General features: G+C 44.6%; 1 protein-coding gene across 1 annotated transcript in view; it reads left to right on the top strand.

The window, feature by feature from the left end:
• Window positions 1-13465, top strand: part of LTB (lymphotoxin beta) — a 38470-nt gene that overhangs the window by 9769 nt on the left and 15236 nt on the right. The gene's annotated exons all lie outside the window — the stretch shown is intronic.

The raw sequence follows: 13465 nt of genomic DNA, 5'->3' as shown, positions 1-13465 counted from the left end.
GACTCTAAAGCAGAGTAGAGAGTCTTATCAGTACCCAAAGCAGAGTAGAGACTCTCATTAGACCACAAATACGGTGGAGAGACTCTCATCAGACTGCAAATCAGAGTTGAGACTCATCTGACCCCAAAGCAGAGTAGACATACTCATCCGACGCCCAAGGCAGAGTAGACACCCTCGTCAGACCCAAAGTAAAGAAGAGACTTATCAGACTCCAAAGGTGGAGGAGAGACTGTCATCAGACCCTGAAGCACAATGGAGACTCTCATCAGACACCAAAGATGGAATTAGAGACTCTTATCAGAGCCCAAAGACTGAGTATAGACTCTTTGCAGACCCCCAAAGCAGAGAAGAGAGTCTCATCAAACTCCAATGATGGAGGAGAGACTCTCATCAGACCCTAAAAGTGAGCAGAGACTCTCTTCAGACTCTAAAGCAGAGTAGAGACTCTTATCAGTACCCAAAGCAGAGTAGAGACTCTCATCATATCGCATATCCGCTGGAGAGACTCTCATTAGATTAAAAAGCAGAATAGACACTCCTATGAGACCCCAAAACAGAGTAGAGACTCCCATCAGACCCCAAAACAGAGTAGAGACACTCACCAGACCCCAAAACAGAGTAGAAACTCTCATCAAACCCCAAACTAGGGTAGTGCCTATCATCAGACTCCAAAGCAGAGTAGAGACTCTTGTCAGAACCTGAAGCACAGTAGCGACCCTCATCAGACCTTGAATCACAGTAGAGACTCTCATCAGACCCCAAAGCAGAGTAGAGGCTCTCATCATACCCCAGAGCAGAGTAGAAACACTTCAATCAGACCCTAAAAATGGAATAGAGACTCTCATCAGAGCCCTAATATGGAGTAGAGACTCTCAACAGACCCCCAAAGCAGAGTAGAGATTCTCATCAGTACCCAAAGACAGAGTAGAGGCTCCCTTCAGTCCCCAAATATGGTGAACAGACTCTCATCAGACCACAAAAAAGACTAGAGACTTTCATCAGACCCCAAAGCATATACACTCTCATCAGACCCCAAAGCAGATTAGAGACTCTCATCAGATCCCAAAGCACAGTAGACACTCTCATCAGACTCCAAAGCAGAGTAGATGCTCTCATCAGACCCAAAGGCAGAATAGAGACTCCTATCAGACTCCAAAATTAGAGGAGAGACTCTCATCAGACCCTGAAGTGTAGTTGAGGCTCTTATCAGACCCCAAAGCAGAGTAGAGACTCTCATCATACCCCAGAGTAGACACTATCATCAGACCCCAAAGCAGAGTAGACATACTCATCCGACACCCAAGGCAGAGTAGACATGCTCGTCAGACCCAAAGTAAAGAAGAGACTTATCAGACTCCAAAGGTGGAGGAGAGACTGTCATCAGACCCTGAAGCACAATAGAGACTCTCATTAGACACCAAAGATGGAATTAGAGACTATTATCAGAGCCCAAAGACTGAGTATAGACTCTTTGCAGACCCCCAAAGCAGAGAAGAGAGTCTCATCAAACTCCAATGATGGATGAGAGACTCTCACCAGACCCCAAAACAGAGCAGAGACTCTCTTCAGACTCTAAAGCAGAGTAGAGACTCTTATCAGTACCCAAAGCAGAGCAGAGACTCTCATCATATCGCATATCCGCTGGAGAGACTCTCATTAGACTGAAAAGCAGAGTAGAGACTCCCATGAGACCCCAAAACAGAGTAGAGACTCCCATCCGACCCCAAAACAGAGTAGAGACACTCACCACACCCCAAAACAGAGTACAAACTCTCATCAAACCCCAAACTAGAGTAGTGCCTATCATCAGACTCCAAAGCAGAGTAGAGACTCTCGTCAGAACCCGAAGCACAGTAGAGACCCTCATCAGACCTTGAATCACAGTGGAGACTCTCATCAGATCCCAAAGCAGAGTAGAGGCTCTCATCATACCCCAAAGCAGAGTAGAGACACTTCAATCAGACCCTAAAAATGGAATAGAGACTCTCATCAGAGCCCTAATATGGAGTAGAGACTCTCAACAGACCCCCAAAGCAGAGTAGAGATTCTCATCAGTACCCAAAGACAGAGTAGAGGCTCCCTTCAGTCCCCAAATATGGTGAACAGACTCTCATCAGACCACAAAAAAGACTAGAGACTTTCATCAGACCCCAAAGCATATACACTCTCATCAGACCCCAAAGCAGATTAGAGACTCTCATCAGATCCCAGAGCACAGTAGACACTCTCATCAGACTCCAAAGCAGAGTAGATGCTCTCATCAGACCCAAAGGCAGAATAGAGACTCCTATCAGACTCCAAAATTAGAGGAGAGACTCTCATCAGACACTGAAGTGTAGTTGAGGCTCTTATCAGACCCCAAAGCAGAGTAGAGACTCTCATCATACCCCAGAGTAGACACTATCATCAGACCCCAAAGCAGAGTAGACATACTCATCCGACACCCAAGGCAGAGTAGACATGCTCGTCAGACCCAAAGTAAAGAAGAGACTTATCAGACTCCAAAGGTGGAGGAGAGACTGTCATCAGACCCTGAAGCACAATAGAGACTCTCATCAGACACCAAAGATGGAATTAGAGACTATTATCAGAGCCCAAAGACTGAGTATAGACTCTTTGCAGACCCCCAAAGCAGAGAAGAGAGTCTCATCAAACTCCAATGATGGAGGAGAGACTCTCATCAGACCCCAAAACAGAGCAGAGACTCTCTTCAGACTCTAAAGCAGAGTAGAGACTCTTATCAGTACCCAAAGCAGAGCAGAGACTCTCATCATATCGCATATCCGCTGGAGAGACTCTCATTAGACTGAAAAGCAGAGTAGAGACTCCCATGAGACCCCAAAACAGAGTAGAGACTCCCATCAGACCCCAAAACAGAGTAGAGACACTCACCACACCCCAAAACAGAGTACAAACTCTCATCAAACCCCAAACTAGAGTAGTGCCTATCATCAGACTCCAAAGCAGAGTAGAGACTCTCGTCAGAACCCGAAGCACAGTAGAGACCCTCATCAGACCTTGAATCACAGTGGAGACTCTCATCAGATCCCAAAGCAGAGTAGAGGCTCTCATCATACCCCAAAGCAGAGTAGAGACACTTCAATCAGACCCTAAAAATGGAATAGAGACTCTCATCAGAGCCCTAATATGGAGTAGAGACTCTCAACAGACCCCAAATATGGTGAAGAGACTCTCATCAGACCACAAATAAGACTAGAGACTTTCATCAGACCCCAAAGCATATACACTCTCATCAGACCCCAAAGCAGATTAGAGACTCTCATCAGATCCAAAAGCACAGTAGACACTCTCATCAGACTCCAAAGCAGAGTAGATACTCTCATTAGACCCAAAGGCAGAATAGAGACTCCTATCAGACTCCAAAAATAGAGGAGAGACTCTCATCAGACCCTGAAGTGTAGTTGAGGCTCTTATCAGACCCCAAAGCAGAGTAGAGACTCCCATCATACCCCAGAGTAGACACTCTTATCAGACCCCAAAGCAGCATAGAGTCTCTGATCAGAGCAGAAATTCTCATCGGTACCCAAAGACAGACTAGAGACCCTCATCAGACCCCAAAGCAGAGTACAGACTCTCATCAGACCCCAAAGCAGAGTAGACACTCATCAGATTCCAAAGCAGATTAGAGATGAAGAAATTTTTTTTTTCTAATACCCCGAAGCAGAGTGGAGACTCATTAGACCCCAAAGCAGAGTAAAGACTCTCTTCAGACCCCAAAGCAGAATAGAGACTCTCTTCAGACCTCAAAGAAAAGCAGAGACTTTCATCGGTCCCCAAAGACAGAGTAGAGACTCTCATCTGTGCCAGGGTAAGGAATTGATACTATTATCAGAAACAGAATAAGGTGTGAGCACTCTCATTAGAACAAGGAACTGGAACTATAATTAGGGAGAACTCTCATTAGAGGCAGAATAAGTAGTGGGAACATTGATCAGAGCCAGTACAAGAATTCGGACTCTCATCAGAGCAAGAAGGAGGAATACAGACCCTTATTTGACCCAGAAGAAAATAAGGAATGGAGGTTGTAATCTGTAATCCAATTGTTTTTTACTGTCCTGATGAAGGGGGTAATTTACCCATGAAACGCATAGACAAATTAAAGCCATTTTAAACTATACGCTTCATCTATAGGGTATCCTTGGCAGCGCCCGCAGAAGAGGTTCATGTGTTTTTATCCAGTACAAATCTGTAATTCTCACCACAGGCAGAATACAGGAAAAAAAAGCTTTGTAAGAGTCAAAAGAAGGAATAGAAACTCCTATCAATGACTCTCATTACCACCAGAACAAAGGACATCACATACACATAAAGGACAGGGAACTCTCATCGGGGACTTTCACTAGAGCCAGAAACCATAATAGCCACAACTAGGATGGGGAACTCTTATCAGAGCAAAGAATGGACGCTCTAATTATAGTCAGAAACAGGGCAGGGACTCTCATCAGAACCAGAACGATAACTGGGAATGCCATCAATGCCAGAATAGTGGCCGATACACAGGGCAATGATAGGGAGCAAACATTCATTCCCAGTGATTGCCTACTCATTTAGCTGCATTTACATGCAGCACTCATCCACTCTGTATGGAAATGAAGGATCATTACTACTATCATTCATCCACATACAGATTCATCATTTGTTTACAGATGGTGATGAGCTGCCATATTTGGCACATAAACAATGATCGGATCACCCAACAAACAAATGTTTTCTCATGATCTGCAGCACATTTACATGGGACAAAAATTTTGAATAAGTGTTCGTATGATAATTGGCCAGGTAATCTGCCAATTGTGTAAATGGGCCCTTAGGGCTATCTTCAAAGACCAATTGAGGAACTCTTATCAAGGTAAATACAAGCAATGGAAACTCCCATTAATCAATGACATGTAATTCTGTAATGCAAGAACCAGAACAATAACTCTAGCTCTTGAGGAACCAAAGAACTGACATACAGACACTTGGATATCTAGAACAATGAGCCACTCTCTATAATAATAGCATAATAATAATGCTTGGTGACCCAGAGTAATTAGACCCTGATACTTGGACCTAGAATTATATAATTTAGCAACTTGGGATAACAGTTTTGAACTTAGAAGGATATTTGGGGTCCAGAACAATATAATGCTGACATTTGAGGATCTAGAACATTACAACACTGGCATTTGGGACTTGAGGACATAGAACAATAGCACACTGGCACTTCAGGATCTAGAACAACAGAACACTGGCACTTAAGGATCTAGAACAACAGAACAATGGCATTTGAGGAAGTAGAACAACAGAACACTGGTACTTGAAGGCATAGAACAATAACACACTAGCACATGAGGATGTAGACCAGGCATTCTCAACCTGCGGCCCTCCAGCTGTTGCAAAACTACAACTTCCATAATTCCCCGATACCCTACAACTATCGTCCTACAGAAGGGCATCGTGGGAGTTGTAGTTTTACAACAGCTGGAAGGCCGCAGGTTGAGCATCCCTGATGTAGACGAATAGAATTCTTGCAGTTGAGGATCTAGAACAATAGCACACAGGCACATGAGGTTATAGAACATAGAAAACTGGCATTTGAGGATTTAGAACAATAACACTGGCACTTGAAGATGTAAAACACTAACACACAGAGACTTGCTCACCTAGAATAATACTACACAAGTAGTGTTGAGCAAACTTGTGTTTTAAGTTTAGTGTCTAAAGTTCAGGTTCAGGTTATCGAAGAATCGCGTTATGGATTCTAAATTTCGTTATGGTCCGTGGTAGCGCAATCCATAACGTGATTCTTCAATAACCCGAACTTTAGATACCAAACTTAAAACACAAGTTCGCTCAACACTATACACAAGCTATCGAGGACAATATCATACTGGCACTCAGGTATCTAGAACAGTAGCATGCTGGTACTTGAGGATCTAGAACAGGAGTAAAGTGGCACTTGAAGATCTCAAAAAATTGCATCCTGGCAGTTGAGTATCTAGACCAATGCCATGCTGGCACTGTACTCTTCTTAATTTCAAATAGACACTTGGAATTCTACTAATGTCTACATATGGCTAACTGAAGTTGTCTAGATTCTGCTGTTTACTCTTGAGGAGGCTGGATCGGTTCTGACTCCATTTCAGCTTGTCATTGAGGATGGTGGACACATGTCCCCTGAGATCCTCAATGGTCAGCTTTAAGCCATGAGTTCTCAGGACTGTGAAAGCTTCATTCATAATCATCCCTGGTTACAATCCAGTTCCTCTGCATATTGTTAATTACCCCAGATGGTACAGACAATGGCACAATGTGGCAGTAGGATTATGTAAGTCAACACCCTCTAATTAGTATTTTGACAAGCGATGATCCCCCATCATCATGCAGTAAACAGGGTGCAGTGCCACACGCCATGGTGATGTCAAACCAACCAAGCAAAACATGAGCAAGCACAAAGTGTGTAAACAGTGCCACACTATCCCAGTATTCCAGGGAGTCTACAACCTCTCATAAAATGTAGGTTATGTCTATCACATAGAATAGGGCTCACCCAGTACACTACTTAAAAGCCAACACATAAGAAATAGACCGTGGTGGCAAGTGACCATGAGGACTTCTTAAATAAATGACTTTTGTACAGCAGATAGAATGTGTTGTGGCCATTTTTGTACATGTAATCAATTGGTGGTCACTAGACATGACCAATTTTTTCAAAAATTAGATTAGGCCGGTTCGACAAATTTTTTGAAAAAATTCAGTTCAATCCGAATTTATTTGTGGTGAATTGTGTTACAAAATGGCTATTTCCTTGCTGCAGAGAGCCTTTATAGTGTTGTAGAACACTGTGTCTTGCACTAACATGTATAGGAAATCTGCTGTGGTGGTGAAAAAATACTGTCAGTCAGTATGACATGCATATGACAGGGGTCGCTCTTAGAGTTACGGGGCCAAAACTGACCAAATAACTCAAGTATGAACTCACCCTTATAGGTCGATATTAGCAACAAGAAGAAGTGCACTCCTTTTACACTGTCGGCAGCTGATTTCACATAGATGTCTACAGAACCTGTGCTATTAAAAGCTTAAACAAGTATAGCCCCCCCGACAGAGTGGAGAGGGTGTCAGCAGTAAGTTTGTGTTGACGTCACTGATTATTTTGCCCTTCCTCTGATCCGTCAGAACAATAACCCACAAAAAATGGATACTGTCTGTGGAGCATCCACCTTCACTCAGTCAGCATTTAGTCAGTAATCCATCAGTATTGCTAATGCCAAAACAAACAGGAGTGGATCCAAAACAGAGATGAAACATGAGGAGGCCACAGAGTGGCTCAATGACAGAGTCTGGAGGTGGTGGCATAATCAGGAGGAGGCCACAGAGTGGCATAATGACAGTGGGGAGGTGGCGGCAATATCAGGAGACCATAGAGTGACCCGGTGACATAGTGTGGAGGTGGCAGCAGCATGAGGAGACCACAGAGTGGCAAGGTGACCTAGTGTGGAGGTGGCAGCAGCATCAGGAGGCAACAGAGTGGCATAATGACAGTGTGGAGGTGGCAGCAGCAGCATCAGGAGTCCACAGAGTGGCACAATGACGGATTGTAGAGGTGGCAGCAGCAGCAGCATCAGGAGGAGGCCACAGAGTGTGCACAATGACAGTGTGGAGGTGGCGGCAGCATTAGGAGACCACAGAGTGGCAAGGTGACATAGTGTGGAGGTGGCAGCAGCATCAGGAGGCCACAGAGTGGCAAGGTGACATAGTGTGGAGGTGTCAGCAGCATCAGAAGACCACAGACTGGCAAGGTGACATAGTGTGGAGGTGGCAGCAGCATGAGGAGACCACAGAGTGGCAAGGTGACATAGTGTGGAGGTGGCAGCAGCATCAGGAGGCCACAGAGTGGCAAGGTGACATAGTGTGGAGGTGTCAGCAGCATCAGAAGACCACAGACTGGCAAGGTGACATAGTGTGGAGGTGGCAGCAGCATGAGGAGACCACAGAGTGGCAAGGTGACATAGTGTGGAGGTGGCAGCAGCATCAGGAGGCCACAGAGTGGCAAGGTGACATAGTGTGGAGGTGGCAGCAGCATAAGGAGACCACAGAGTGGAAAGGTGATATAGTGTGGAGGTGGCAGCAGCATCAGGAGACCACAGAGTGACCCCTTGACCGAGTGTTGAGGTGGGTGGCGATACCAGTACCAGCTGAAGATGGTGGGTGAAAAAAGGAGCACTTGGCATCAAATGTGTGGCATCAGGCGGGTGGCAGCATCAGAATAGTAGCTGAGGCAGGTATCCAGAAGAAACCGGTCTCTTTTGTCAAAGTGTTGGTGTGGCACCATGGATGATCTAGTTTGATGCATCAGGCATTGGTGGTTAGAAATCCTGACTGATCCACTCCTGATTCATCTTGACAAAGGTTAATCTCTCCACATTTTTGGTGGACAGGCGAGTTCTTATTGGGGTAACTATGGCCTCCGCCGCACTAAACACCTGCTCTGATGCCACACTACTGGCCGGGCAGGACAGATTTTCCAGGGCAAACTATGCTAGTTGCGGCCACAAATCCAGTTTGGCTGCCCGGTAGTCCAGCAGATCTTCAATGTGGGGTGGCAGGGTGCTGTCCAAGTATGCCACCACCTGCTGGTTCAGGTCTAGCTGCTGCTGAGTAGTGTTGACCGTGAATATTAGTATCACAAATTTTTATCGAGAATATTGGCACTTCGAGAATTTGCGAATATTTTGAATATAGTGCTATATATTCATGATGACGAATATTCTTTTTTTTTTTTTTTTTAACACAGTACACATCAGGTGATCATCCCTCCCTTCTTCTAGCTTGTGAGCCAATGAGAAGGCTTTGTCACAGCTTAGCAACATCCCTAGCAACCAATAGAAAAGTTGCCTACCTCTTACTATATAAGAACCTCCCCAGCAGCCATTTTCTAAAGTTTATTGCAGTTATGAAAGAGAGAGACAGCCGTGTCATTGCTGTGCTCTGCGCTTTGTTGTATTACATTAGACAGTTAACTTATATATATAGTTCAGTTAGGGAGAGATAGTCAGTGTAGGTTAGATTGATCTATATTTTAGCAGATAGGTTCCAGTGCAGGGTGTAAGGCAGTGGGATAGGTTCTGCTGTCCATACATACCTGCTACAGACATAGTGCTGTGATGTCCAAAGTTGCACGTATTGCGAAAAAATATGCGCATCATTAATTGCCGAAAATTCGCAAGCGCAAAACTACTGGGGCACTCTATCTGCATATAAAGCTATTCTAATGCTCTGCCTTGCCAACCATTTTCTCCAGTCTCAGGAAACTAATACCAGCTTGAAAAATTTAGCATAAGTGACCCAAGCCAGTATTTTGCGCGTATTACGCGAATATTACATTGCCGATTTTCGCAATCAAGGATATAATCTCGAATTTGCAAATATATGGCGAATAGTCTACAAAATATTCGCAAAATATAGCGAATTCGAATATTGCCCCTACCACTCATCACTACAGGTGAGTACTTTCTTCACTAGGCGGGTGAAGAAATCTGCTCATTAGCGACTCTAGACTCAAGTTGCTGCTGATGGAGCTGGAACTGCTCCTACCCCCCCACCCTGCCACAGCAGCCATGGCAGAGGAACGTTAGCGCAGAGGGCCCCCCCGGTCAGACCTGCAAGAGGATGGATGATGGCGCAGATAGACAGCGGCCAACTCACTACATAGGATATCTCTATAGTAGTTCTAACAAGGTGGAGAGCCAGAAGTCATCCCTCTGCCGAATGGTGACAATTCGGCTGTCACTACGCAAGCAAGTGAGCATGCATCGGGCCATTTGTTCAAGTGACTCGGAGGGACTCCCTGCCTCCATCTTCACTGCATATCCTGCGACAGTGTGTCTGGGTCCTCTGCCTTGTCTTCCTCATCACTCTGTAGCTCCTCTGGCTGCTCCTGCTCCTCCTCTCCTGTCACCTGTGTGTAAAAACCACCCATTTCGCTACACATTGCTTGTGTTCCAATGTACTCCTCCTCCAGTCCAGCCTCCACAGGGCTTATGTGGCCGTGAGATCTAGGCGCCATGTCTCCAGTCCCCTGACCAGCCAGATTTACCAGCATCTGTTCCAGGACATTAAGCAGTGGAATTATGTTGTTCATCCTGCAGTCCTGGCTACCAAAAAATAACGTGGCTCCCTCAAAGGGCCTCAGCAAACGTCAGGTATCACGCATGAGCTGCCAATAACTGACATCGAAGTTACACAGGGGAGTACTCCTGTCCGCTTGGATCATCAAGAAATTGTTTATGGCCTTTCTCTGTTCGTATAGTCCACATATGGAGGGTGGAATTCCAACGGGTGGAAACGTTGCATATCAGCCTATGTTGGGGGATGCTGTTCTGCTGCTGCAGCTCAAGGAGGGTGTGGTTTGCGGTTTACGAGTGGCTGAAAGTGCACGCAAAGTTTCCTGGCCATTTTTAGGATGTCTTGCAGATGGGTGGAAGACTTCAGGAACTACTTGACAACCAGATTGAACACGTGTACCATGCAGGGCGCATGGCTCAGCCTTCCTTAACGCAGCGCCGACACCATGTTCTTCCTGTTGTCGGTCACCATAGTTCCGATTTTCAGTTGTTGCGGAGAAAGCCAGGATTCGATTTCTTGACAAAGGATACGGAGCTGTTTCTCCACTGTGTGACTCCATTCACCCAGGCAAACGAGGTGTAGAACAGCGTGACACTGCCGTGCCCTGCACATATGGTATGCTGGAGGAGCACTGTGAATAGTCCCTGCAGTGGAGGCTGAGTACATGGTGGAGGATGAGGATGTAGAGGCGGACATTGTCGCAGGACCAACAGCGTGAGAAGGTGGAGGCGGAAGCGTCGTCACCTGGCCATGTTGCTGGTGTGGCTGGGCAGGAACCACATTTACCCAGTGGGCCGTAAAGGACATATTTTGTCCTTGACCATAGTTACAGCTACCGACCAATTTTTCCCACAAAAGGCTGTATCACAAACAAATTTCACCACTGAATGGCTAATCTACGTAATTTGGTTCATACAGAATAAAGTCTACAATCACCCATCACTTTTCCCCATAAAGGTTGTTTCACAAAAAAATTCACCACTGAATGGCTAATCAACGTAATTCGGTCTGTACAGCAAAATGAGGTCTACAACCACCCATCAATTTTCCCGTATTCTTTTTCCTATTAATACACCCCAAAAAAAGAAAAAACAGCAATCACAATTCACCATAGAACGGCTAATAGTTCATACAGTACATATCTATCCTATTAATACACCCTGTAAATGGCTGTAGTACAATGGAACTTCACCGCTCAATGGCAAATATATTTGTTTTTTGCCACTGATACACGCCAAAAAGGGCTTCAGAACATATAACTGCACCGCTGAACAGAAAATATATTTTTCTTTTGCCACTAATACACGACAAAAAAGGCTTTAGAACATGCAACTGCACCGCTAAATGGCAAATATATATTTCTTTTACCACTAATACACGCCACAAAAGGCTTTAGAATATATAACTGCACCGCTGTACAGCAAATATATTTATCTTTTTCCACTTATACACGCCTCAAAAGGCTTTAGAACATATAACTGCACCGCTGAACGGCAAATATATATTTATCTTTTTACACTTATACACGCCACAAAAGGCTTTAGATTTAGAACATATAACTGCACCGCTGAAAAGCAAATATATTTTTCTTTTCACAGTTATACACGCCACAAAAGGCTTTAGATTTAGAACATATAACTGCACCGCTGAAAAGCAAATATATTTTTCTTTTGCCACTAATACACGCCACAAAAGGCTTTAGAACATATAACTGCGCCACTAATACACATCAAAAAGGGCTGTAATTTTAGCACTTCACCACACAGCGGCTAATAAGCCCTTTTTTCCCACTAATACAAGCCACAAGCCCAAAAATGCTTTAGAACATATAACTGCACCGCACAAGGGCAAATAAGACGTATAAATATTTCCTTGTAATAAACCCTGTTAATGGCTGTAACACCCCAATAACAAGAAGGGTTTGCTGGAATTACAGAGCTGTATAATGGCAATTTGGATCCCCAGTCAGTGCTGCAAGGTATAATAGGATTGTTCCTATTACCCAGGCTGTAACCTTCTCTACTGAACCCTGTTCTACATAAATGATGTGGAATGATTCCCCCCTATCCTTTGCCTACACTGTCCCTAGCGCCTGCTGACATCTCTCCCTGCACTAAGTACACTGGAAAATGGCTGAATCCAAGATGGATGAGGCTATTTATAGGGCTGTGACATCACAGGGCTGGCTGGCTGCTGATTGGCTGCATGCATGGCATTATGGATCCCGCCTTCCCAGAGTTCCTTGCACCATGTCCTCACACGTGCAGCAGCCATTTTAGGAAAAAATGCGTTTCGTTACCACGAATCGCTTCGGTGCGAATCAAATTTTTACTGAAATTCGGATCAAACTCCATTACGTCAGCTTCAATTCGATCATCTCTAGTGGTCACCCAGACCGGAAGTCAAGTGGTTACTAGGCAACAGCTTCTAGAATAAACCAATGGGAAGGGGATGGATCTGCAAGAAGAAAAGTAGGTCTAGTGACAGACCTGAGGAGAACCTCCCTGCTCCAGGGGCAATGTTAGGCCTTCAGGCTCCAAGTGTGTAGATTGAGGTCTCCACTCGCTTCCAGTCTGCTCAGACCCCTATGGTGGAAGGATTATACACTCAACCCGCCTCTCCTGGACCAGTCATTTGCCTCTTTTTGCACATGTAATTAAATGGTGGTCATCCAGACAGGAAGTCAAGTAGTTACTAGGCAACATGCAGCTTAAAGAATAAAAGAGATGGATCTGCAAAAAGAGACATACTATAAAGCCAGATTCCGCAGAGGTACGTGGAGCGTATGAAGATATTTGCAATCGGCTGATCCAGCCGCTGTAAGGGTCCATTCACACGTCCGTTTTTTCTTTCCTGATCTGTTCCGTTTTTTCAGGAACAGATCAGGACCAGATCTGAACCCATTCATTTTCAATGGGTCCTGGAAAAAATCGGACAGCACAATGTGTGCTGTCCGTTTCCGTTGTTCCGTTCCGCATGTCCGTTTAAATATAAAACATGTCCTATTCTTGTCCTGAAAAATCGGATCCTGGTACAATACAAAGTCAATGGATCCGCAAAAAACGGATGACATTCGGATGTCATTCCGTATGTCATCCGTTTTTTGCGGATTCCGTTCCTGGAAACACATAACAAATATTTAATTTTTTATTTTATTTTATTTTTTCAATTTTTTTTCAAAGAAATCCAAACAACTTTATTTGATTATTGAAATGTATACATGTTCCCGTTTTTTGCGGATCCGCAAAAAACGGATGACATACGGATGACATACGGAAACATTTTCAGGAACAACGGATCCGCAAAAAACGGACCGTTTTTCAGGATGAAAAAA

This window comes from Bufo gargarizans, chromosome 9 (assembly GCF_014858855.1).
Source record: "Bufo gargarizans isolate SCDJY-AF-19 chromosome 9, ASM1485885v1, whole genome shotgun sequence".
NCBI classification, from domain to species: Eukaryota; Metazoa; Chordata; class Amphibia; order Anura; family Bufonidae; genus Bufo; species Bufo gargarizans.
The sequence above is the reverse complement of the archived record's forward strand: the minus strand, read 5'-3'. Positions and strand labels throughout refer to the sequence as shown.